The sequence below is a fragment of the Podarcis bocagei genome, assembly GCF_964188305.1.
Source record: "Podarcis bocagei genome assembly, chromosome: 8".
NCBI classification, from domain to species: Eukaryota; Metazoa; Chordata; class Lepidosauria; order Squamata; family Lacertidae; genus Podarcis; species Podarcis bocagei.
In genome coordinates this window covers 92,351,255-92,375,389 of record NC_138133.1, presented here as the reverse complement: position 1 = coordinate 92,375,389, position 24,135 = coordinate 92,351,255, and the positions used below count along the sequence as shown (strand labels likewise).

The 24,135-nt window shown below is 47.6% G+C and overlaps 1 protein-coding gene across 1 annotated transcript in view; it reads right to left on the bottom strand.

Moving 5' to 3' along the window:
* The window catches only part of LOC308593047 (fucolectin-like), a 71,597-nt gene extending 47,901 nt beyond the window's left edge, over positions 1-23,696 (bottom strand). Inside the window, exon 1 of the mRNA XM_081205252.1 lies at positions 23,677-23,696. The gene's annotated coding sequence lies outside the window, so the exon portion shown is untranslated. The remainder of the gene's footprint in view (positions 1-23,676) is intronic.
* Between the last annotated feature and the right edge of the window lie 439 nt (positions 23,697-24,135).

The following is a 24,135-nucleotide window of genomic DNA, read 5'->3' as shown; positions in this document are numbered from 1 at the left end:
AAGCTTTTAATGTTTAACAGATTATTGCATTTTAATATTTTGTTGGTAGCTGCCCAGAGTGGCTGAGGAAACCGTCAGACGGGTGAGGTATAAATAATTATAATTATAATTACTATTGTTATTAGAGAGCCCACATGGCAAGGGCTTGAGGCATAGCACAGCAGGGCAGGAGGTGCCAGAGGTCCTGTTGGTTCTGGCTAGGGCTCCCTGGCGTTCCCTACATTCTCTGTATCCTTCCACAACTGTGGTGCAAAGATGAAACTTCCCTTCTCCCAACATTGTTGTCCTACTGTAAAACTCCCTCCCCATATCAACTGTTTTTTTTAAAAAAATACCCCAAACCACTCACAACACCACACACTTAATGTCATGTGCAGTTAGGTCCTCAGAATGTTGAATTCCAAAAATATTTCTAGACTCTTTTTCCTTTTCGCTGTATTGTATTTATGTATTACATGCATATCTTCCAAGGATCTCGACGTGGTCGTCGTCCTCCGCACCACAACCCTGTGAGGAGGACCAGGTTGAGACCCTCCTGGCACCAGGTCAAGGGATGGCGTAAAGTTGCCCCAACGATGGGAGGGGGGAAGTGGTGTGTTGGGGGGGGGGAGCAGGGGGTAGATCAGGATCTACTGAGTGATTCGTGGTAGATCTCCTAGGACTTGTTGGTTTCTTTGTTTCATAACATTTATATACCGCTTGGTTTTAGAAAAAACAACTTGCAGCGCTTTTTGTGGTCCCGGATTGTTTAACAAGAGCTTTCAAATGAAGCTATTGGAACAAATGAATACTGTTTTTTGGCGGGGAGGGGGAAACCAGGAATCGCTCTCTGCGTGTGAGAAACAGGAGCTTGTTTCTAGGACTGAAAACAAATACTTGGCCTCAGAGACTGCTGCAGATGTCTCCTGCTTGCCTTTCAAGGATCTCTCGACCCCTTTTTCTGAGCTTGATCTAAAGTAAAAAGCAACAACACACCTTTCCCTGCCTGGCTGATCTTAGCAATATGCGCTTTACGCATCAGCCTGACGCCAGTCCGTCTCCTGCGTGGCCCTCATGCCACCGACTGGGGCGTCTCGAGAGGCTTTTCAGACGGATACCGTACACCCCCTGCGTGTTTGATTTGGGTTGGGGACCTGCGAGGCCATGAAATGGGGTGGGGGCGGTCGGATTTAGAAGCCTCCGGCCTCTCCCGCGTGGCGAAAAGAGTCGGGGCATCCACCCGGGTTCTTTGGTCGTCTGAACTTTGGCAGTCCCGTGTCGTCTTCCCACTTGCCGCGTGCCCCAGCAGAAGGCTCCCCCGGTCCAAGTAGGATGGCGGGGGAAGAGAGGGCTAACGGTGGAGGCATGAATGCTTCTGGATGGCAGCGGCTGATGGAGGAAGAAGCTCTTGCTCTCGGATCCCGCGTGCGCGTTTTCTGCAAGAGGCACCTGGGTGACAACGTGAAAACACGAGGCTGCACGGATCCAGCCGTCTCTTCTGATGCTGCTGTCTTCCTCTAACTCGGCTCTCCCCCGCAGTACCGGCTCTTTCGGCCGCCAAGGCAGGAGCTGAGCTCTGTCCGCCCTCGCCGAGGCTCCTCCTTGCGCCGTCGGTGGCTTTGGCCTCTCCGCCGCGCAGCCGACCTCTCCGGCAGCCCCGGGGCGAGAAGATAAGCGGGGGCGGGCGGAGGAGGGCAGCGCGGGCCGCTATAAAAGCGGCGGCCTCTGCAGGGCTCTCAGCTTCGCCACCTCCCGCCACCCATCGAGCAGGTCGACCCTCGCCTGCTGCCAACGTGGTGCTGACTGCTAGAGAGCGCATAGTGATCCAGTTCGGGTTCCCCTCGAGCGACGATAAGGGTGGCGAAGCGCTGGACAGGTAGGCTCGACGGGGCGGCCAAGGGAGAGAAGCCCAGTCTGGTTCCTCCCGTCCCGTCCCTTTTCCTGACGGCTCCCTTCTCTCCCCTTAGGCTTTTCCGGGTCTTCCCGTTGACCAGGATCTACTACTCGGGCTTCAACCCATTCCCCGGCTCCAACGACAGCGCCATCATGAACATGGACAACACCCGCATGGATCCCAGCGATCTGCACGCCTCCAACCTCCGCGTGGACCCCTTGAACTTCAAGGCAAGCGCGGCGACGGGGCGGGAGAGGGCCAGGAGGCCGCGCCTTGGGTCTTCCCTTGATCCTCCCCCCCCACCTGCCCCCCGTCTCTCTCTCTCTCTCTCTCTCTCTCTCTCTCTCTCTCTCTCTCTCTCTCTCTCTCCCCTCTCCAGTTTCTGCCCAGGCGCATGCACGTGCCACTGGTTTCCAGTCCTCTGACATTTCCTCCTTTTTAAAGCTGCTATTTGCTGCCCTGATGCACCTGGGAATAAGCATCCTTTTATTGGGGGGGGGGGAGTATTATCGGATGCTTTCAAAGTGAACACAACAAATTGATCGTGCCCGGAAGAGCCCGGCCGCTGCCTACTAAAAGTTTTCTCTCAAAATACAAATAAAATAAGGAAAGAGCTAAGAAAGGGTGCCGGGGCGACCGCTGCCTGCTCAGACGGGCCCCCGAAGCCCACCCCTGTCCCGGGACGGAGGCGGGCCTCTTCGCTGCTGCCTCGCCATGTGGGCGCCCGCCCTCCCAGCCGTGGGCCCCGGACTCCGCCCTCGAGGGGCACCCCAAGTGGGGAAGGGGACGGGCAGACGCCCTGCAGCGCCCCTCCTGCTCCCCCGCCGAGCCCTTGACATGGAGCAGCATGACTCCTTCGGTGGGCGAGAGGGCCGCCCGTCCTTCTCGCCAGAGCTGCTCCAGAGCACTCTGCACATGCTCCCGTGCTCCCGCCCTACTGCCGTCTGGAAACCCTCCTTCTCCGAGGGGACGGTGCTCTGCCCCTGCTCAGAGGCACTCCCGCCTTGGCTCCGCAACGACCCTTCCCTGGAAAGCCTTTGGGGCTGACGCTTGTGGGGCGGGGAGTTGCGGGGTGCGCCTGTCTCCGGCTCTTGTGCTTTGACGGGGCCAAGGTCTCACGTCCCAGGGACCCACACACACGTGTCATCTTTAATGGCGTTATGCAACGTCAAGGTAGACACCCTCCTCTGGCGCTTAGGCGCAAAACACCGAAGGAGAGCAGCGCAGGGTACCGAGCCGAGGGGACGCAAAATAAGGATAAGGATAAGGATTATTTATTGAATTTATATGCCGCCCTATACCCAGAGGTCTCGGGGCGGTTCACAGAAATGATCAGCATAAAAACCTCAATGTATATAATCAAAATTGAAACAACCCAATAATACCCTCCCAAAATCAGAATGAATGAATGTATGAATGAAGATTTTGTAACGTAATTTTAAGCGAGCCTATTGAGAAGACCCGTAAAAAAGCGGCCGTACCAAGAGGAATTATTGCGAAAATAATACAGTGGTACCTCGGGTTACATACGCTTCAGGTTACAGACTCCGCTAACCCAGAAATAGTACCTCGGGTTAAGAACTTTGCTTCAGGATGAGAACAGAAATTGCGCGACGGCGACGGGAGGCCCCATTAGCTATAGTGGTGCTTCACGTTAAGAACAGTTTCAGGTTAAGAACGACTTAAGTACGTAACCAGAGGTAGCACTTTATATATTTAGGGAACACTGAGCTACTCCGCAAGCGGGTTGTGAGGACTACCCGGAGTAGGCATGTGGCGGCCCAGGCAGAGCGCAGTTCAAAGACTCTGGAGTGCCTGTTTGGGGGTAGAGAGGAATGTGGGGGGCAGCTGTAAGCCTCCCCTGGTCTTGCGCGGGGGGCGCCGCCGGCATCCCAGCAACGGTGACGGGGATGGGCGCCGCTGGACGGCTTCCATGGGCCGCGCCAAAGAGGCTAGCGAGCCTCGCCCAGGCAGCCCCCTGGAGCCCCCTGGCCAGGGACCCGCCGAGTTCAGCGTCTGGGGAGGGAGAGAGAGGATGGAGTCCGGCGCGTCGAGGAACGGAGAGAGAAGGCAGCTGTCCTTGGGGGCGTCGGCGAGGAAAGACGGATGTCAGAACATCAGAAAGGCAACAGTGGCCAACTGGATGCCCGTAGGAAACCAGCAGGCAGGATCCGGGCCCAGGAGCGACACTCTCCCGTCCTGTGGTTTCCCGTAACGTATTCAGAAGCATGGCTGCCTCTGACTGTGGAGGGCAGAGCGAGCCTTCGTGGCTGGTAGCCCTCGATAGACCCCCCCCTCCTCCTCCTCCTCGATGATTTTATACGATCTTTTTGTCAAGCCGTCCAGGCTGGCGCCCATCGCCTGCCTCCCGTGGCAGCGAGAGGCAGGAAAAAACTTTCCTCTTTCCACTTTCTCCAGGCCGTGCTTAACATTCTAAACTTCCCCCAAGTCTCGTTTTATTTGCCTTTTCTCTAAACCAGCCTCAAACACGCAACTTTCCCCCATAGGGCCGTCGCTCCGGCGCCTTGATCATTTTGTGGCCCTTTCCTGAACCTTTTCCAGCTCTACAATATCCTGCGGTCGCCCCATAGATTTGAATAATGGCATTATGAAATGGGTAGCTACTTTATTGTCAATTCCTTTCCTAATGATCCTTAGCGCGGAGGTTGCCTTTTCCACAACTGCCGCGCACGCAGGGCGCATCTTCATCCGTATCTCCGCTAGGGCCACAAAGTCGCGATGCTGCCAGTCTCTGTCAGTTCAGACTCCATAAACATAGGCGACATTTAGACTTTTCGCCCTCGTGTATTGTAGACACTTGTCCGCAATGAATTGCCTTTGTCATTCTGCCGCCCATTCGCTCCGTTTGGAGAGGTCTTTCTGTAGAGCTCCATTGTAACCCTTTGGTTACAATGACCCTAACCAGTTTAGTGCCTCCAGCAAACGTGGCCACTTCGCCGCCCATCTATAACTCTAGGGTCGTTTAGAAAGCACAGGTCCCGATCCTTGGGGGACTCCACTTTCTACATCTCTCCGTTGGCGGCCGGGTCCATTTCTCCCTGCTTCCTGAAACTTAGCCAACTCCTGATCCGGAAGAGGACCTCTCTGCTCTTAGAATCATGGAATTGAAGAGTTGGACCTCAAATGTCATCTGTTCCAACCCCCTGCGATGCAGGAACCGCAGGGAAAGCAACTCCTCTTATTCCTTCGCTGCTAAGTTTACTCGGGAGTAGTTGGTGAGGTGCTTTGTCGAAAGGCTCTTGAAAGACCGCGGACGCTTTGAGAGCAGGGCCTGTTACTCGTTTTCAGCGTCAGGTAGGTAGCTGTGGTGGTCTGACGCAGTACCTCTGCAAACGAAATAAAAAATTAAAAAAGAGTCCAGTAGCACCTTTGTTGTTGTTGTTTAGTCGTTTAGTCGTGTCCGACTCTTCGTGACCCCCTGGACCAGAGCACGCCAGGCACTCCTGTCTTCCACTGCCTCCCGCACCTTGGGAGTAGCACCTCGGAGACCAACTAAGTTTGTTCTTGATATTTGCTTTCGTGTGCATCTAACGCTCCCCCTCTGCCTCTCCCGCAGCCGCTGAGCCACTGCAACCTGGTGTCCACCGCCGCCAACCAACCGGGGCTCCTCACGGCCCGCAACGTCATCCTCGAATTGGACATGTTCCTGTACCGCATCGGTGTCATGCTGGTCTCCAGGGACCGCTAGGCCCCACAAAGCCCGTGCCCGCCGCAGAGGAGCCTCCTCGACGCCGCCCCGCGACCCCCAAACACCCCAATAAACCTGCTCTTGACTCGCCCTGATCTCTCGAGTCTTCTTGCGCTCAAATTGGAGGCGGGCGGGAAGGAGAGAGAGGGACCCTGGGGGCCTGGACGCAGGGCCCTCTTTAGCATAAGCGGTGCCTGTGGGAATGTTCTGGGGTGCAGGAGAGGATATATTGTGGGATTATATCCTTATCCAACTTGTGCTAACAAGTTCCCAAAATATCAGCAGAGTTTATAGACATTCCCCTTTAAGTTCGCAACGGTAACGTGTGCACAGGTTCGCTAGAACCTCTATAATAATTACTCTGGTAATTTTCCCTTTGCTCCCTCTTAAAATACAAGACACAACACAGTCTTTATAAAAGTATAAAAGAGTTTACTCATGTTCTGTTCACAATATGATCCCAGAAGGCAGACAGCTTAAAAAGGTTACATACATTTAGAATCTATCTTGTAGCAAGATAGTCCTTATCTCCTCTCTTGGCTGGGAGCCAAGAGAGCATCCTTAGATGTTTCCTCATTGAAGAAAAATGGCAGAGAGAGAGAGATGGCTGCCTGCCCTGTGCTTTTATCATTTACCTGCACAGGTGAGGCCACACCCACCTCTGGTCACATGCGGAGGAAGTCCGTCTCCAGGAAGTTTACCTGCTTGCTGGACAGACATCCCTCCCCATGTTCTAACATGTACACTCTAGGAATGTTGTCATTGACTGCTCCTGTGTTTACATCCCACAGTGCTGGGGTGCAAAAATCCGCCCAGCGGGGGGGGGGGGCATTTAGTTCTGCTACCCAGACAGCTCCAAAGGAGAAGCAGTGAGGAGGAAGGAGCCCATGGGCTGAGGGATCGGCCAGAACTTTTTGCCACACTCTCCAGGACGAGTGTGGAAGGTCAGGGGAGCGCGGCTGTCGGCCGTCGTTTTCCCTGCTCCCTGGATGGAGGCGAGGGAAAAAGAGTGCGTGGGAAGAGGGAAAGGAGCGGGGGAATGGAACGTTTCCTCCCCAGAACTAAACTGTTGGCTTGAAGGAAAAGGCGAGCTTGGCGAGCCTGGCGCTTGCCCTCCCGCTCGGCCTTCCTGCCTGACCTGGGCTGCCAGCTCTCTTCCAGTTCTTGAGCTGGAGGGAGAGGCACATATTTCATCTTCTCTGCTAGATCAACTTAAAAGCCAGTTATGTCAGTGTCAACCTTGGGTGTTTACACACCTGAGGTTTTTCTTCTTTTGAACTGTTTTAGAACCTGCTTTTCAGCTTCAAAACAAGCTCCTCAATGGGAGAAACAAAAAAGTTAACAACTGCTTATACAAAAATGAATAAAAATAATAATCATGATGGCAATCAATGAACAGAACATTGACCACAAACTGCCATCGAAAAATGTTACAAAAAAAGAGACTCCACATGGACCCCTCCTGAGCGATGCAATACCACGCTAGATCTGTACTAAAATATCCGCCTGATGAAGTTAAACAACAGATCAACAAAGCCAGACTGATAACTTGCTGCAAGACAGACCCAAAAGAGAAAATAACAGAACACCACTAGTAATCTCATACAGCTAAAACAGTTCAATGCATCATCAGAGATTTACAACCTCTCCTAGACAATGACAGTTCTCTTTCTCAAGCTCTGGGAGGAAGACCTTTCATTGCCTACAGACAGCCACCCAATCTTAAACAACTCCTCACCCATGTTAAGCAACAAGGCTTGACATGCACACTGGTACCAGAGCCTGCAATAAACCCAGATGCCACCTTGGCTGCCACATACACCTAGACAACACCATCACTGGACCAAACAACATCAAACATACCATCTCAGGCCTTCTAACATTGTGTATGCCATCAAATGCCAGCAGTCCCCTTCAGCTCTCTATATTGGACAAACAGGTCAAACCCTACCTACACCAAAGCATAAAGGGACCCCTGACATTTAAGTTCAGTCACGAACGACTCTGGGGTTGCAGTGCTCATATCGCTTTAAAGGCCGAGGGAGCTGGCGTTTGTCCGCTTCTGCAGACAGTTTTTCCGGGTCACGTGGCCAGCATGACTAAGTTGCTTCTGTTGGAACCAGAGCAGCCCATGGAAACACCATTTACCTTCCCACCGTAGTGGTACCTATTTACTTACTTGCACTTTGTGCTTTTGAACTGCTAGGTTGACAGGAGCTGGGACTGAACAATGGGAGCTCACCCCGTTGCGGGGATTCGAACCGCCAACCTTTCGATCAGCAAGCCCAAGCGGCACAATGGTTTGACCCACAGCGCACATAAATGGACATAAATCTGACACCAGGAATCAGTAGGAGAACACTTCCATCTCCCAGGACAGTCAATACAAGATCTCAAAGCAGCTGTATTATTGCAAAAGAATTTCAGAAACAGATTTGAAAGAGAAATTGTTGAATTACAACTTATTGTTGTTATTTAGTCATTTAGTCGTGTCCGACTCTTCATGAGCACATGAGCCAAAACTTTGGAGAGACCTGGTCTGAATAGAAAAATTGGATTCTTATCTCATTACACACGCTAAAGCTTATTTTGGTCATCTGCAAACTATCCCTTGCTTTTTCCTGTAGGACTAATTGCAGTTGTTAACAGTTGTCAACAGGTTTACCATACCCATTGATCTAGATCAGGGTTCAGCAACATTTTTCAGCCGTGGGCTGGTCCACCGTCCCTGGGTTATTTGTGGGGCTTAGGAATTCGTTCATTTCCTCCCACCACACCACACCTGAAGTGCCTTTTCCAGTTGTCAATAATGCCCTGTAAAAAAACCCAACCATTAAAGGTAAATAATATGAACCAAATGCAGCCAGGGTACGTCTTGTGTGGGTTTCTCTGTTTTCCTTGCCTCTGCCAGGTCGCTGGAGGCATCACTCACCTGTTCCACACTTGGATGTCACGCTACCATCAAAGAGAAACTGCAGCATAGCTAAGTGGCAGGTGTGGTCAGCACACAGTGGAGAGTTGACCAAAACTGAGTGCAGGAGCATGTCTCCCCTCCTGTGGTTTCTGCGAAGAGACGGTGAGAGCAGGCCAGGGACTCATCTCCTCCAGCATCCTCTTCTCACAGTGGCCGACCAGATGCCTAACCCTGACCCTAATCGTAAAACCCTAACCTTAAACCCTTAACCCCTAACCCCAACCCCTAACCCCTAACCCCTAACCCCAACCCCTCTAACCGCTAATCCCTATCCCCCTTTTTAAAAAATAATCTTTGTTGCTTTTGAAACTTACAAAGAAAGAAGAAAGAAGAAAATAGGCGAAAGAAAAAGACAAAATAGAGCAGAGAAGGAAAAAAAATGGAAAAAGAGAAAGAAAAGAAAAAACAAAACAATACAATACAATAAACAATACAAAACACAACCTTAACCCACTAAACTAAACAAAGCAAAACAACAACAATTTAAAAACATATATCATACCATTTCATTACTCTATCTTTCATTCCCTTATTTCATCAACCTCCTCTCTCTCTCTCTTTTTAAAAATAATATTTATTAAACTTTTTCAGACAATAGAGTTACAAAATTATAGATAGAAAATAAAAAACATAACAATGATAAAAGACAAAAAAACAAAAATACGAAGACAAAATACATAAAAAGTAAAGAAGAAAGTTAAAAAAAATCAATATTTTCATGTCTTATATTTCATTTACCTATTTCCTGACCTCCTCACACACACCCTTTCCGTATTCCAATTCACATAGTTAGTTCATCAAATCCTTACCCTCTATCATTCATCTTTACTTATTATCTTAACCTATTATAACTATATATTTCCAACCATTGTCAATCCACACTTACATATTCTTGTTCATCTTTTTACCAATACCGCTTATTTTCAGTCCAACATCGCTTCAACATTCATTAATTTTACAGTATTTCTGCAGGTAGTCTTTAAATTTCTTCCAGTCTTCTTCCACCACCTCTTCTCCCTGATCTTGGATTCTGCCAGTCATTTCTGCCAATTCCATGTAATCCATCACCTTCATCTGCCATTCTTCCAGTGTGGGTAAATCTTGTGTCTTCCAATACTTTGCAATCAATATTCTTGCTGCTGTTGTTGCATACATTAAAAAAGTTCTGTCCTTCTTTGGCACCAATTGGCCGACAATGCCCAGGAGAAAGGCCTCTGGTTTCTTAAGGAAGGTATATTTAAATACCTTTTTCATTTCAGTATAGATCATTTCCCAGAAAGCCTTAATCTTTGGGCACGTCTACCAAAGGTGAAAGAATGTACCTTCAGTTTCTTTACATTTCCAACATTTATTATCGGGCAAATGATACATTTTTGCAAGCTTGACTGGGGTCATGTACCACCTATAAATCATTTTCATAATATTCTCTCTTAAGGCATTACATGCTGTAAATTTCATCCCGGTGGTCCACAACTGTTCCCAGTCAGCAAACATAATGTTATGTCCAACATCTTGTGCCCATTTAATCATAGGAGATTTCACCGTTTCATCCGGAGTATTCCATTTCAACAGCAAGTTATACATCTTTGACAAAATCTTAGTTTTGGGTTCTAACAGTTCTGTTTCCAACTTTGATTTTTCCACCTGGAAGCCAATTTTTTTATCCAAATTGTATACCTCTCTTATCTGGTAATAATGAAGCCAATCTCACACTCTGTCTTTTAGTTTCTCAAAACTCTGCAATTTCAATTTGTCTCCTTCTTTCATCGACCTCCTCTCACCTCCCTTTTTGTATTCCACTTCTATTACTTGTTTCAGCAATTCCTTTCCATCTTTCTCTATTTTTATCATTATGAATATCTTAACATATTTTGTACCTTATTTTCCATTAATACTGAAATACTTATTCATACCTAACTCCTTATAACATTTCTGCTAAAGCCATAAAATTTCATTCCAACAATTTTCTAACACTCATTAAATTTACAATATTTCTATATATAAACTTTAAACTTTCCCAATCTTCTACCACCATCTCTTCTCCCTGGTCTCGGATTCTGCCAGTCATTTCCGTCCATTCCATATAGTTCATCAACCTGGAGATCGTCTGTCCGAGGCTCTTAAATCTTTTCCAAGTCCCTTCTGCAGTTTTTCTTAATAATCTTTGACGCTGAGGGTGCTGAAGCGCAGATCTTGGGGGGGCCCTGACCCACCCATGCCCCCATTCCCTCTCGACAGACCAACCAACTCTCCACAGCTAAAACCAGTTTCCATACAATATCTCAAATCATGTTTCCAGGCTCCCCCAGATCCAAAGGCCCCCACAACTCCAATCCCCTCCTGACCCAGATTCAGGACCCAAAGGTCAGTAAATCTCTGCATGAAAGAGTAGTGGCATACAAAAACAATCTAACATCCTTTTTGGGCAATTCCAGACCTATTATTCCAAGTAGCTCCTGGTTTCTTAATAAATGTATTTTTCAACATTTTCTTCAACTCATTATAAATCTTTTCCCAGAAGTCTTCCACCTTGGGACACGTCCACCACATATGATAAAAGGTACCTTCTTTTTCTTTGCATTTCCAACATAAATTATCATCTGTCTGATAAATCTTTGCTAACTTTACAGCGGTTAAGTACCATCTATACATCATTTTCATAATATTTTATTTTAATACAGTGGATGCAGTGAACTTAACCCCTTTCTTCCACAACCTGTAGCCCTGTTTAGGGAGGCTTTTAATGTTTAACAGATTATTGCATTTTAATATTTTGTTGGTAGCTGCCCAGAGTGGCTGAGGAAACCCAGTCAGATGGGTGAGGTATAAACAAAAATAATTACCGTATAAGTATAATCTTTATAATTATAATTATAATTATAATTACTATTGTTATTAGAGAGCCCACATGGCAAGGGCTTGAGGCATAGCACAGTAGGGCAGGAGGTGCCAGAGGTCCTCTTGGTTCTGGCTAGGGCTGCCTGGCGTTCCCTACATTCTCTGCATCCTTCCACAACTGTGGTGCAAAGATGAAACTTCCCTTCTCCCAACATTGTGGTCCTACTGTAAAAGTGCCTCCCCATATCAACTGTTTTTTTTAAAAAAAACCCAAACCACTCACAACACCACACACTTAATGTCATGTGCAGTTAGGTCCTCAGAATGTTGAATTCCAAAAATATTTCTAGACTCTTTTTCCTTTTCGCTGTATTGTATTTATTTATTACATGCATATCTTCCAGGGATCTCACGGTGCTCTACGTGGTCGTCCTCCTCCCCACCACAACCCTGTGAGGAGGACCAGGTTGAGACCCTCCTGGCACCAGGTCAAGGGATGGCGTAAAGTTGCCTCAACGATGGGAGGGAGGAAGTGGTATGTTGGGGGGGAGCAGGGGGTAGATCAGGATCTACTGAGTGATTCGTGGTAGATCTTCTGGGACTTGTTGGTTTGTTTGTTTCATAACATTTATATACCGCTTGGTTTTAGAAAAAAACAACTTGCAGCGCTTTTTATGGTCCCGGATTGTTTAACAAGAGCTTTCAAATTCAGCTCTTGGAACAGATGAAAGCTGGCTTTTTGGTGGGGAGGGGGAAACCAGGAATAGCTCTCTGCGTGTGAGAAACAGGAGCTTGTTTCTAGGACTGAAAAACAAATACGTACAGCGCCATCATGAACATGGACAACACCCGCATGGATCGCAGCGATCTGCACGCCTCCAACCTCCGCGTGGACCCCTTTAACTTCAAGGCAAGCGCGCCGACGGGGCGGGCGAGGGCCAGGAGGGCGCGCCTTGGGTCTTCCTTTGATCCTCCCCCCCTCACTGACCCCCGTCTCTCTCTCTCTCTCTCTCTCTCTCTCTCTCTCTCCTTTCCAGTTTCTGCCCAGGCGCATGCACGTGCCTCTGGCCCCCAGCCTCCGCGGAGACTACAACGCCCTGACCTACCTGGCCTGAGGCTAGCTCCTCTGCGTGGTGGCCCAGGTGCTGACCCAGAAGTACGGATGAGCCCCCCCCCCACCGCCCGCCCCCTCGCCTCGGAGTTGCCTTTTGCCCCCCAGTCTCGGGCACTCCGTCTCCGCTGTGCCTCTGAGCAATAAAATGCGTGAACCTCGCTCTGGCGTCCTTCACTTGTGTGGGGAGGGGGTCCCATGCGTGGAAGACGCGGGGAGGAGTCTCTTTCCCCCCCCAAAAAAAGATATTTATTAAAGTTTTTAAAATATAACAATGAAAAAAAGAAAAAGAAACAAAATACAAAATACAACATAAAAACAGTTAAAAAACAAATAATTTTCCATAACATATCTTCCTTACGCTTATTTCCCCAGACCTCCTCATACCTCCCTTCTTTGTATTCCACTTCAATTTGTTAGTTCAGCAAATCCTTACCATTAAGCTTTTACCCGTTTGTAAACCTTTTTTTTTTTTGTATCTCCTAAAGCATTACAGCTGGAAACCCCTTAGTTTCTATCCAACATCCTTCTAACATTCATAAATTTTACAATATTTCTGTAAATAGTCTTTAAATTTCTTCCAGTCTTCTTTCACCAACTCTTCTCCCTGGTCTCGGATTCTGCCAGTCATTTCTGCCAATTCCATGTAGTCGATGCGGGGAGGAGTCTCAGGGGGTTCAGAGATGCCAAGGGGGCGAGAGAGCATCAAGTGAGCTTTGCAGAGAAGAGGGTGGGGGAGACAGAGAAGAGAAAGTCTCCTCCTCCTTGGCAGCGCTCCTGTCCACTTCCGAGGGAGCGCACGCCACAACCGCCTCCCCGACTCCCCCGTAGCCCCGTCCATCCCACAGGCATGGGGGGGGGGGAGGAGTAGGGGAGGGAAGGCGGAGTCCAGTGCCCGCTGAGACCCCTTTCTCTCCCTCCCCCCCCAAGTCCTCCGCGTTCATCCCTAAACCAACGCAGTGGAGCCCGGGCCGAAACTCGACGGAGAGGGGGCGGTCCAGAGCCCTTCACCCTCAGAGACAGGCTGACCCTCGGAAACAGGGTTCTCCCGGGGATCCCGTCGAGGAAGGAGCCCTTACCCCCAGCTGCCAGTCTGCCTCCCCCCGCAACATCTGGGGAGGGCAGGAGAAGAGGGAAGCGGGGGTGGGAAAGACCCCAGGCCCATTTCTCTGCGGCTTCTGTGTTTCTGATATTTTAGACTACAGAGGATGAGGCTTGCCAGCCCCTGGCCCAGTTTAAAAGCGGGAAGTCCTCTGACCACGAACATTTCCTCCTTTTTAAAGCTGCTATTTGCTGCCCTGATGCACCTGGGAATAAGCATCCTTTTATTGGGGGGAAAAAGTATTATCGGATGCTTTCAAAGTGAACACAACAAATTGATCGTGCCCGGAAGAGCCCGGCCGCTGCCTACTAAAAGTTTTCTCTCAAAATAGGAATAAAATAAGGAAAGAGCTAAGAAAGGGTGCCGGGGCGACCGCCGCCTGCTCAGACGGCCCCCGAAGCCCACCCCTGTCCCGGGACGGAGGCGGGCCTCTTCGCCGCTGCCTCGCCATGTGGGCGCCCGCCCTCCCAGCCGTGGGCCCAGGACTCCGCCCTCGAGGGGCACCCCAAGTGGGGAAGGGGACGGGCAGACGCCCTGCAGCACCCGCAGGCCCAGACAGAGGGGGGGGCCATATGGGCCCGTGTGTGTGTTGCATTATGTAATTTCATAGTATTTACATTATAAGTATACATATTTCCTGACAAAATTCTGTTATGGGGTCTTAAGAGCATGGGTGAATTCCGTACGTCACCATGTGTAATTTGACACATGATTTCACAATATTGAAATATTTACATGTCAATAGTGGGTTGCTGCTCTCCTCAGCACACCCCTTGCCTCACCCAAGTACCCAATTTTCAATGCATGAAGGCAGTGAAGGTCCTGTGTGAGTGTCTGGAGGCGGTTGGAGGATGAATGGCGACTAACAGATTGAGGTTGAATCCTGACAAGACAGAAGTACTGTTTTGGGGGGACAGGAGATGGGCAGGTGTAGAGGACTCCCTGGTCCTGAATGGGGTAACTGTGCCCCTGAAGGACCAGGTGCGCAGCCTGGGAGTCATTTTGGACTCACAGCTGTCCATGGAGGCACAGGTCAAATCTGTGTCCAGGGCAGCTGTTTACCAGCTCCATCTGGTACGCAGGATTAGACCCTATCTGCCTGCGGACTGTCTCGCCAGAGTGGTGCATGCTCTGCTTATCTCCCGCTTGGACTACTGCAATGCACTCTATGTGGGGCTACCTTTGAAGGTGACCCGGAAACCACAACTAATCCAGAATGCGGCAGCTAGACTGGTGACTGGGAGCAGCCTCCAAGATCACATAACACCGGTCTTGAAAGACCTACATTGGCTCCCAGGACATTTCCGAGCACAATTCAAAGTGTTGGTGCTGACCTTGAAAGCCCTAAACGGCCTCGGTCCAGTATACCTGAAGGAGCGTCTCCACCCCCATCGTTCTGCCCGGACACTGAGGTCCAGCGCCGAGGGCCTTCTGGCGGTTCCCTCCCTGCGAGAAGCCAAGTTACAGGGAACCAGGGCCTTCTCGGTGGTGGCGCCGCCCTGTGGAACGCCCTCCCACTAGATGTCAAAGAGAAAAATAACTACCAAACTTTTAGAAGACATCTGAAGGCAGCCCTGTTTAGGGAAGATTTTAATGTTTAATGGGTTACTGTATTTTAGTGTTTTGTTGGAAGCTGCCCAGAGTGGCTGGGGAAACCCAGGCAGATGGGCGGGGTATAAATAAATTATTATTATTATTATTATTATTATTATTATTATTATTATTATTATTATTATTATTATTATTATTATTTATACAAACTATGGCCTTTTAAATGTTTCTCTCTGTGTACATGTATTATTATTTTGTTGTTATTACAGTATGTTATGCAACCTGTGGTGGGGGTTGCCCTTTCAAATTCTAAACCACCCAGTGATTTTTTTTAATCAACAGTGGTATATAACTAGAGTAAATATCAATAAATAACTGAAGAGGGTTCATGAGGTTAGATGCTTCTTTCCTCCTTCCCAACCTGAGTAGCAGTTTGAGCTTGGATTTTATATAATACTTTGCTCCCCTGAGACAAGAGTTTCAGGCTTCTGAATTCCACTTCTTAAGGTTTCTATGGCACCTTTGGCATAAAAACTCGTCCACTCTGTTTATTTCCCTAACCACAACAACAGTCGTACAAAGTTGTTCTTGAGGGTTGTCTTACATACTCCTTGACACTTCCTTCTTGCAGAGCAAATAATGGCCCCTCATTAGCTGAAGCTGTCTTCCTGAAGGGTTCTGAACCTCTTCTGAACTTCATGATAGCAACTTGAGGAAATGTCAAATAAAAACGAAGAAATAAATTATATGTCGTAGGGTTGCCAAATGATGACACAAAACGTTGTTGAGCTTCTTGGGGGAAATTGCCTTGAGCTTTTTTGGGGACACACACTTCCTACTGATTTAGAAAAATTCCCCCTGGATATCATCCCGAAGGCCTTTAGGGAGGTATTCTTATCTGCAACAGCTGCAGCTCGGACTTGGGTGGCAAAGGGGTGGAAGGAACAAGAAGCCCCGACAATAATGGACTGGCATTACAAGCTACAAGAATTTGCTGAAATGGCGCAGTTGACAAATACCCTGAGAGGCAATTAAAAACAAAAATTTATGGAAAAGTGGGATGGATATAAAGCATATGTTCAAAAATACAGTAAAGGGTCACTATCTATGCTAGCATTTGACTGACATTGGAGTGAGACTGAGTTGAGAAATAAGACCAAGAGTACGTATTGATATAGGAATGTATTAGATAAAATGTTAAGAATATACACTAATAAGAGTACATTCATTTGTAAAAAAGGAATATGCAACGGGAAGTCTAGTGTGTTGGTATGTATATGATTTTTGGGAAAAATCTTTGTCCTTTCTTTTTTTGTTTCATTTTCTTTCTAGGTATATAAAATTTGTATATAATTTTTGTATACAGGTTGGAAATTATAGTAAGTCCTGTAATGCTGTAATGTAATATGACAATGTTTACTGATGTGATATAAGAATGTTAACAAATAAATAAAATGCAAATTCAAAAAAAAAAGGGGGGGGAGAAAATTTCCCCCTGGGTGGTAATTTTGTCCTTGGAATCCCAGACATGTCTGGGGAAAACCAATCCTATGGCAACCCTATCTACCTCACCCCAATGAACGACAACGGTGGGGTGTAGCCACTTCATAATGTTGCTCGCAGAGGGAATTTCCGCATCTTCATCCTCGTAGAGCAGAATTTGATATGCAGACAGGACTCGCAGCTCCAGAAGGGGCCGTTCAGCCTGTTCTCTGGCACAGGCAAAATCACAGACCCTCTTGGATCAGAAGGCCTGATGAACAAACGGGAGAGACAGAGCCTACTCAAAGTATTTTTATTGGAGAGTGGGCGATACAATCTGCTCTGCCCTCTCCCAAAAGCATGTGGCTGGGCTGGCGATTCCTAACACTTAGCACCTGACTTTGTCCCATAGACCTCCAGCTCACACAGAGTCAGGGCAGCTTTGCGTCCAGGGAGATTCACGCTTACGTAGCGGCCCTTGAGCTGTTGGCAGAAGATGGTACTGATGGAACCACGTGTGGGGTCTGTAATGTTTCCACAGCTGCAGAGAGAAAAAGGAAGTCAGCCGGGGTGGAAGCCATTCAAAATAACTCTGTCTGCACACGTACAGTCATACCTCGGGTCACAGGCACTTCAGGTTGTGTTTTTTTGGGTTGCGGACTGCTGAAACCCGGAAGTACCAGAACGGGTTTCGGAGGCTGTGCATGCGCAGAAGTGCTAAATTGCGCGTTGTGCATGCGCAGAAGCACCAAATCACAACCTGCGCGTGTGCAGACGCGCAGATGCGGGTTGCGAATGTGCATCCCGCACGGATCACGTTCGCAACCCGAGCGTCCACTGTATGTGACAATGCTCCAAGGAACCCAATAGCACAGGTGTCAGGGACTCATACTATCTAGACTAGACCAGGCAAGTAGGGACAGAACTCACGGAGAGTATCCTCCACGAACTGGTCCAATCCTCATTTGAAACCATCCATGTTGGTGGAACTCACTATTTCTTGTGGGGGGACGGGACTTCCATACCTCAATTTGCAGTGCAAATGTCAGCTAAAAGCTTCTGTCTGCTGCCTTTTAAGAGCAGGCGGAGAACTAGCACAGATCTTAGTGCTGTGAGGCCCCAGCTCTCAGAATGGAGACATGTCATGTTCATACCAAAGAGCAGGTAGGGACACCTCTCTGATCTGTTAAGCACCAGCCTTTTAAAGTCAGCCAGCAAAACAGCCTCCCTTGGCACCAGCAATAGCACAAAGCACCATGTCACTGAGACTGGATGTGAGCTTGTCTCTGATCTTAGTACTGGGACACTTAGACTGGAGATGAGTGAATGAACTGCTATTATTTTAAGCCCCAGGCCACCACAACTGAAATATAGCACTATTGGAGACAACAGACTTTTGCACCCAGTATCATCTGACATGACGTGATTGATATATGGATGTGGTTGTCCCAAAATGATCTGTAGGAGTAGACATCTGCTTCTCTCTGATGTTAGTGCTGTGAGGCTTCCATGCTAAGATCAGAGATAAGCCTCTGCTTGCTGCCTCTTAAAGGCTGGGTGAAGTCTTATCTCCAATCTTAGAGCTGTGGTCCCACAGCGCTAAGATTGGGCATAAGAGGAAAAGCTACTTGGTTCTTGAAAGCTGACTCTCAAAGAGCAGGCACAGGCTAGTCTCCAATCTTAGTGCTAAAAACCACAGTGCTCAGACTGGATATAAGCCTGTCTCTGATTTTGGTGCTGTTGTGCTTAGTGCTTCTCTTAATTAACCCTGATCTGAACATAATTCTTAAATTTGATGCTTGATGTCATATGACCCATGCATGGTTTACCCCAAATGTTAAGGCAAGCGCTGCTTGATGACAAGCCCACAGACCCAACTACTGTATGTTAAGGTAGCTAACCTGCAGTCCTCTTGATAGTAGTCCCATCAGCCAACATGATCAATACTCAGGGATGATGGGAGTTGTAGTTCAACAACATCTACAGGGCCAAGAGGAAAGCGGGAAGCCCACCATTGGGGGAGACCAGAGAGGAGGAGGTTGCAGGACTCAAAGTAGGAAGTCAACAGATTGTGGAAAATCTTTTGTCATGAGTTTATAAGAGAAGAGACATCATCTCGCAACAAACTAAAGATGTGGTGCAGGAGAAAGGATGGAGAACAGTCAAAGAGAAAGTCATGGCTTCATGCTTGATGAAGAAGGCAAGAGTGTCAGGGAAGAGGGAGAGTGAAAGAAGAGGGAGGGGAGGAAAGATGAGAAGTTCAGTCTTGGACTTATTGAACTTGAGACATCAGTGAAGCATCCAAGTGGAGAAGTCAGAGAGGCCATTCCACCCAGGAGTAGGAATTAGCTCTTGCCATGCCACACAGAAGCAGGTCTTGAAATATGGGCAGGATCCACTTCCCCCTGCTCCCCCCACTCTGATTGGGAAGAGAACAAAGGAGCTACAAGTTAACGAATCTGCAGGCATCTTGAGAGCGTCTCCTGGGATGCCTTGGCTGAAGGACGAGTGGGGAGGGGAGAGGCAACGGGAACTTACAGGGGGTTCGACTTGCCATGGTCAGCAATGGAATTTCCCACATGGATCTCGACTCCCTGGAGGCTCTCGCACCAGCAGTGCTGACAGACTTTTAGCAGCACGGCGGTGATGGCATACTGCTCCCCCAAGTCTACATGCCACCAGGGCTCTTTCTCAAACTTGGTGAGGGTGCAGGAGGCATGAGCGAAGTCCCCGTCACAATTCCCGTCTACGGCTTTGCTTGCTGATGGAACAAGTGGATGGGAGATGATGGAGGACTGGCAGGCTGGGCGGCCGCTGGCCAAGTTGCGGACTGGAGTCACAGCATGGTGGAAAGACGATGGGAAGAGAAATATCAAGTTAAGAAGAGACCTGCAGCCGCTGGATCTGGCCAGAGGGGCCCATGTTCACCCAGTGGCCACCCAGATGCTTCTACATTTCTTTCATATTATCAGTAGGTTAACAGCAGCAACAATAAATTGAGAATGAATCTCATTCTGTTGGTTTTTTTTACAAAATTGCATTTGACTGTAATAAAACCTCCAAGTGGTTTGCAGAAACACAACACAACACCCACTTAACTAATCAATAATCAATTTCACATTCCCTCCCTCCTGTTCTTCTCATATTGATGCACGACAGACTCAAGCTGCTCCCTGACTTCAGTCACACTCCAGAAAATTGTGGGGATGTGGGCTGCCCACTATGGTTATTACACTTGTGTCAAAGGGCACGGGGGGGGGGATTATTGTGACTCTGCTGGGCCCCTCATCCACTCTTTCCCTTGGCTCAGGGACAATAATCACTTTCCTGGTGAGCAGTTCTCAGGTCCAGAAGTTGGGGACTTTACCAGCTCTGAATGGGGTTGTGAACTCTCTGAAGAATGAGATGTGGAGTTCTTTTGGAGCTCCTAGATCCATCTTTTTCACTGGAGCCTCAGATGACCTCTGTGGTGAGAGGAGAATCAGTGATACGGTCTCCCTCGAGAGGTTGTGGACTCTCCTTCCTTGGAGGTTTTCAAGCAGAGGTTGGATGGTCATCTGCCATGGATGCTTTAGCTGAGGTTCCTGCCCTTCCAACTCTACAGTTATATGATTCTAAGCACTCATTATCCCCTTAGGCTGACACGCCAACTGTGCCCTTTCTGGGACAGGGACAGCTTATAGAATCATAGAATCATAGAATCATAGAATCCTAGAGTTGGAAGAGACCACAAGGGTCATCGAGTCCAACCCCCTGCCAAGCAGGAAACACCATCAGAGCACTCCTGACATATGGTTGTCAAGCCTCTGCTTAAAGACCTCCAAAGTAGGAGACTCCACCACACTCCTTGGCAGCAAATTCCACTGTCGAACAGCTCTTACTGTCAGGAAGTTCTTCCTAATGTTTAGGTGGAATCTTCTTTCTTGTAGTTTGGATCCATTGCTCCGTGTCCGCTTCTCTGGAGCAGCAGAAAACAACCTTTTTCCCTCCTCTATGTGACATCCTTTTATATATTTGAACATGGCTATCATATCACCCCTCAACCTCCTCTTCTCCAGGCTAAACATGCCCAGCTCCCTTAGCCGTTCCTCATAAGGCATCGTTTCCAGGCCTTTGACCATTTTGGTTGCCCTCCTCTGGACACGTTCCAGTTTGTCAGTGTCCTTCTTGAACTGTGGTGCCCAGAACTGGACACAGTACTCCAGGTGAGGTCTGACCAGAGCAGAATACAGTGGCACTATTACTTCCCTTGATCTAGATGCTATACTCCTATTGATGCAGCCCAGAATTGCATTGGCTTTTTTAGCTGCCGCGTCACACTGTTGGCTCATGTGAAGTTTGTGGTCAACCAAGACTCCTAGATCCTTTTCACATGTACTGCTCTCAAGCCAGGTGTCCCCCATCTTGTATTTGTGCCTCTCATTTTTTTTGCCCAAGTGCAATACTTTACATTTCTCCCTGTTAAAATTCATCTTGTTTGTTTTGGCCCAGTTCTCTAATCTGTCAAGGTCGTTTTGAAGTGTGATCCTGTCCTCTGGGGTGTTAGCCACCCCTCCCAGTTTGGTGTCATCTGCAAATTTGATCAGGATGCCCTTGAGTCCATCATCCAAGTCGTTGATAAAGATGTTGAATAAGACCGGGCCCAAGACAGAACCCTGTGGCACCCCACTAGTCACTCTTCTCCAGGATGAAGAGGAACCATTGATGAGCACTCTTTGGGTTCGGTCAGTCATCCAGTTACAAATCCACTGAGTGGTAGCATAGTCAAGACCACATTTTACCAGTTTCTTTACAAGAATATCATGGGGCACCTTGTCAAATGCCTTGCTGAAATCAAGGTAGGCTACATCCACTGCGTTCCCTTCATCTACCAGGCTTGTAATTCTGTCAAAAAACGAGATCAGGTTAGTCTGACATGACTTATTTTTCAGAAATCCATGCTGACTATTGGTGATCATAGCATTCCTTTCTAGGTGCTCACAGACTGTTTGCTTAATGATCTGCTCCAGAATCTTCCCTGGTATTGATGTCAGACTGACTGGGCGGTAATTATTTGGGTCCTCTCTTTTCCCCTTTTTGAAAATAGGGACAACATTTGCCCTCCTCCAGTCTGCCGGGACTTCGCCTGTTCTCCAGGAATTCTCAAAGATGACTGCCAGTGGTTCTGAGATCACATCTGCCAGTTCTTTTAATACTCTTGGATGCAGTTCATCTGGCCCTGGAGACTTGAATACATCTAAACTGGCCAAGTATTCTTGTACTATCTCCTTAGTTATTCTGGGCTGTGTTTCCTTTGCTGAATCACTTGCTCCAAATTCTTCAGGTCGGGCATTGTTTTCCTTATCGGAGAAGACTGAGGCAAAGAAGGCATTGAGGAGTTCAGCCCTTTCTGTGTCCCCTGTTTGCATTTCACCATCTTCTCCTCTGAGTGAAGCTTGGCCACTGTGATTCATGTGGGGCTTCCCTTGCAATTGGTCCAGAAATTGCATGTGTCCAGGGTTTGGTTCACCCTTCAGGCTTTGCAATGGATTATGGGAAAATGCAACACCCCTATCCACTGAAAAAGATGGCGCCTTTGTTTTCACTGTCACAAAGCTTTTTGGCCACTGGTTTGGGGAGGAATAAGAATGCACTTGGAAAAACCAGAAAAAGAAGGAACATTTTATCATATGTGGTGGGAATGTAAAAAAGTAAAGAACTTCTGGGAAATGATATTTAATGAGATGAAAAAGATATTGAAATATACATTTTTTTAAAAAACCAGAAGTATTTTTACTTGGTATTATTGGTCAGGACATTAATAGGCAAGATGTTAAATTGTTTCTATATGCTACAACTGCAGCAAGAATATTGTTAGCCCAGAAATGGAAACAAGAAGAAATTCCAACGAAAGAAGAATGGCAGACAAAATTAATGGACTATGCAGAAATGGACAAAATGACGGGAAGGATTCAAAACCTGCGGGACCAGAGATTTACAGAAGATTGGAAGAAGTATATGAATTATTTGAAGAGCAATTGTAACCAACAAATTACGCTAGTAGGACTGCAAGAAGTTTTGTAAGGAGGACTATACGAAGTGTTACAAAGTAAGAAAAGATAGAGATATTGGTTATGAGTTTGAAATGTAATGGGGAAGATAATACTAAGAGATTGATGGAAGACAGGATTGATGGAAGTCAATTGAATAAAATGTAATAGTATGTTTAATTACTGTTGAAAATGATATGTTAAAAAACTAATAAAAAATTTATATACAAAAAAAAGGGGGGGAGAAGAGTGCACTTGGAAAAACCACTTGGCTTTGCTCCCAGACTGGCCACCCTTCCCCCCCTCCCTTCCCCCAGGTCTTACCAATGCCTTGCAGGCCAGGCCTGCAGCTCTGGGCCTCCCCATGCCCTGCCAGGAACATCAGAGCCAGCAGCCAAGTCCAGGTGAGCAGCATCCTGCAAGGGAGGGAGGTGGCCGTAAGTGGGAGACCAGGCTCGACAAGGGGGGGGGGATCATGTTCAGGTGGAGGAAAGTCTATCTATTGGGCTGCAGGAATTGGCAGAATTGGCAGAACATGGCAGCCAAAATAAGGATCAGGGATGAAAAACAGATAAGGAGTGAGTGGGAAAATACGATAGTAAAATCAATCTACAAGTAGGGGTAATTCTATAATCCACCACGATGGATTAGAAGGGGATAAATTAACAGATATGCAGCAAAATTAGGTATATTATGAATTCCATGGAATGCTGTGCTGGGAAGTCTGTACAGAAACAATGTATGATGGGAAAACAGAAAAATGAATAATAATAATAATAATAATAATAATAATAATAATAATAATAATAATAATAATAATAATAAAACCCAGATTGATGAAAGACCATGCAGCCATGAGAATGCCCTTCTTTAAACTGATGGAGATCCCTAATGAACTTTTAATAGAGTTTTGAAAATTAAAAATATAGTTTCAGGTATTCCAATTCCAGATCTGGGGGGATTTTCTAGGCTTCAGAGATCACATCCCATGGTTTTTCTCAGCTTACCTTGGCTCTCTTTCTTGGGATCAGCAGCAATGTCTGCTGCCTTTCTTGGTGGGTTGCAACCACAGATTCTCCTCCCAAATCTGGGACCTCCCTGCTTCCAGAGGAGTCCTGCACCTCCAGGTTTTATCCCCTTTGCAAAGGGCAGCTCTTGCCTGGCTTAGAAGAACCCAGCCAATTGGGAAGATGTTGACACTAGGATGTAGAGAATCAAGATCAGCTCTTGACATTTCTCATCTGAGTGGGCTTGTGTGGTTTCTGACTCTCTCCCAAGAGGAAATAAAGGGCACCTCCTTGGCAGGAGATGGTTTTAGAAGAAGACATCCTCATTCCATTTATCCCATTTAGAGAACAGACGGTGCCAAACTGAGTACTGGTACTAGCAGTTCCTAACCACATCAGCAGTGGTTCCTAACCTTTAGGAGGGAGAATGAGCTCTTTTGAATTCATACCACCCTGGGA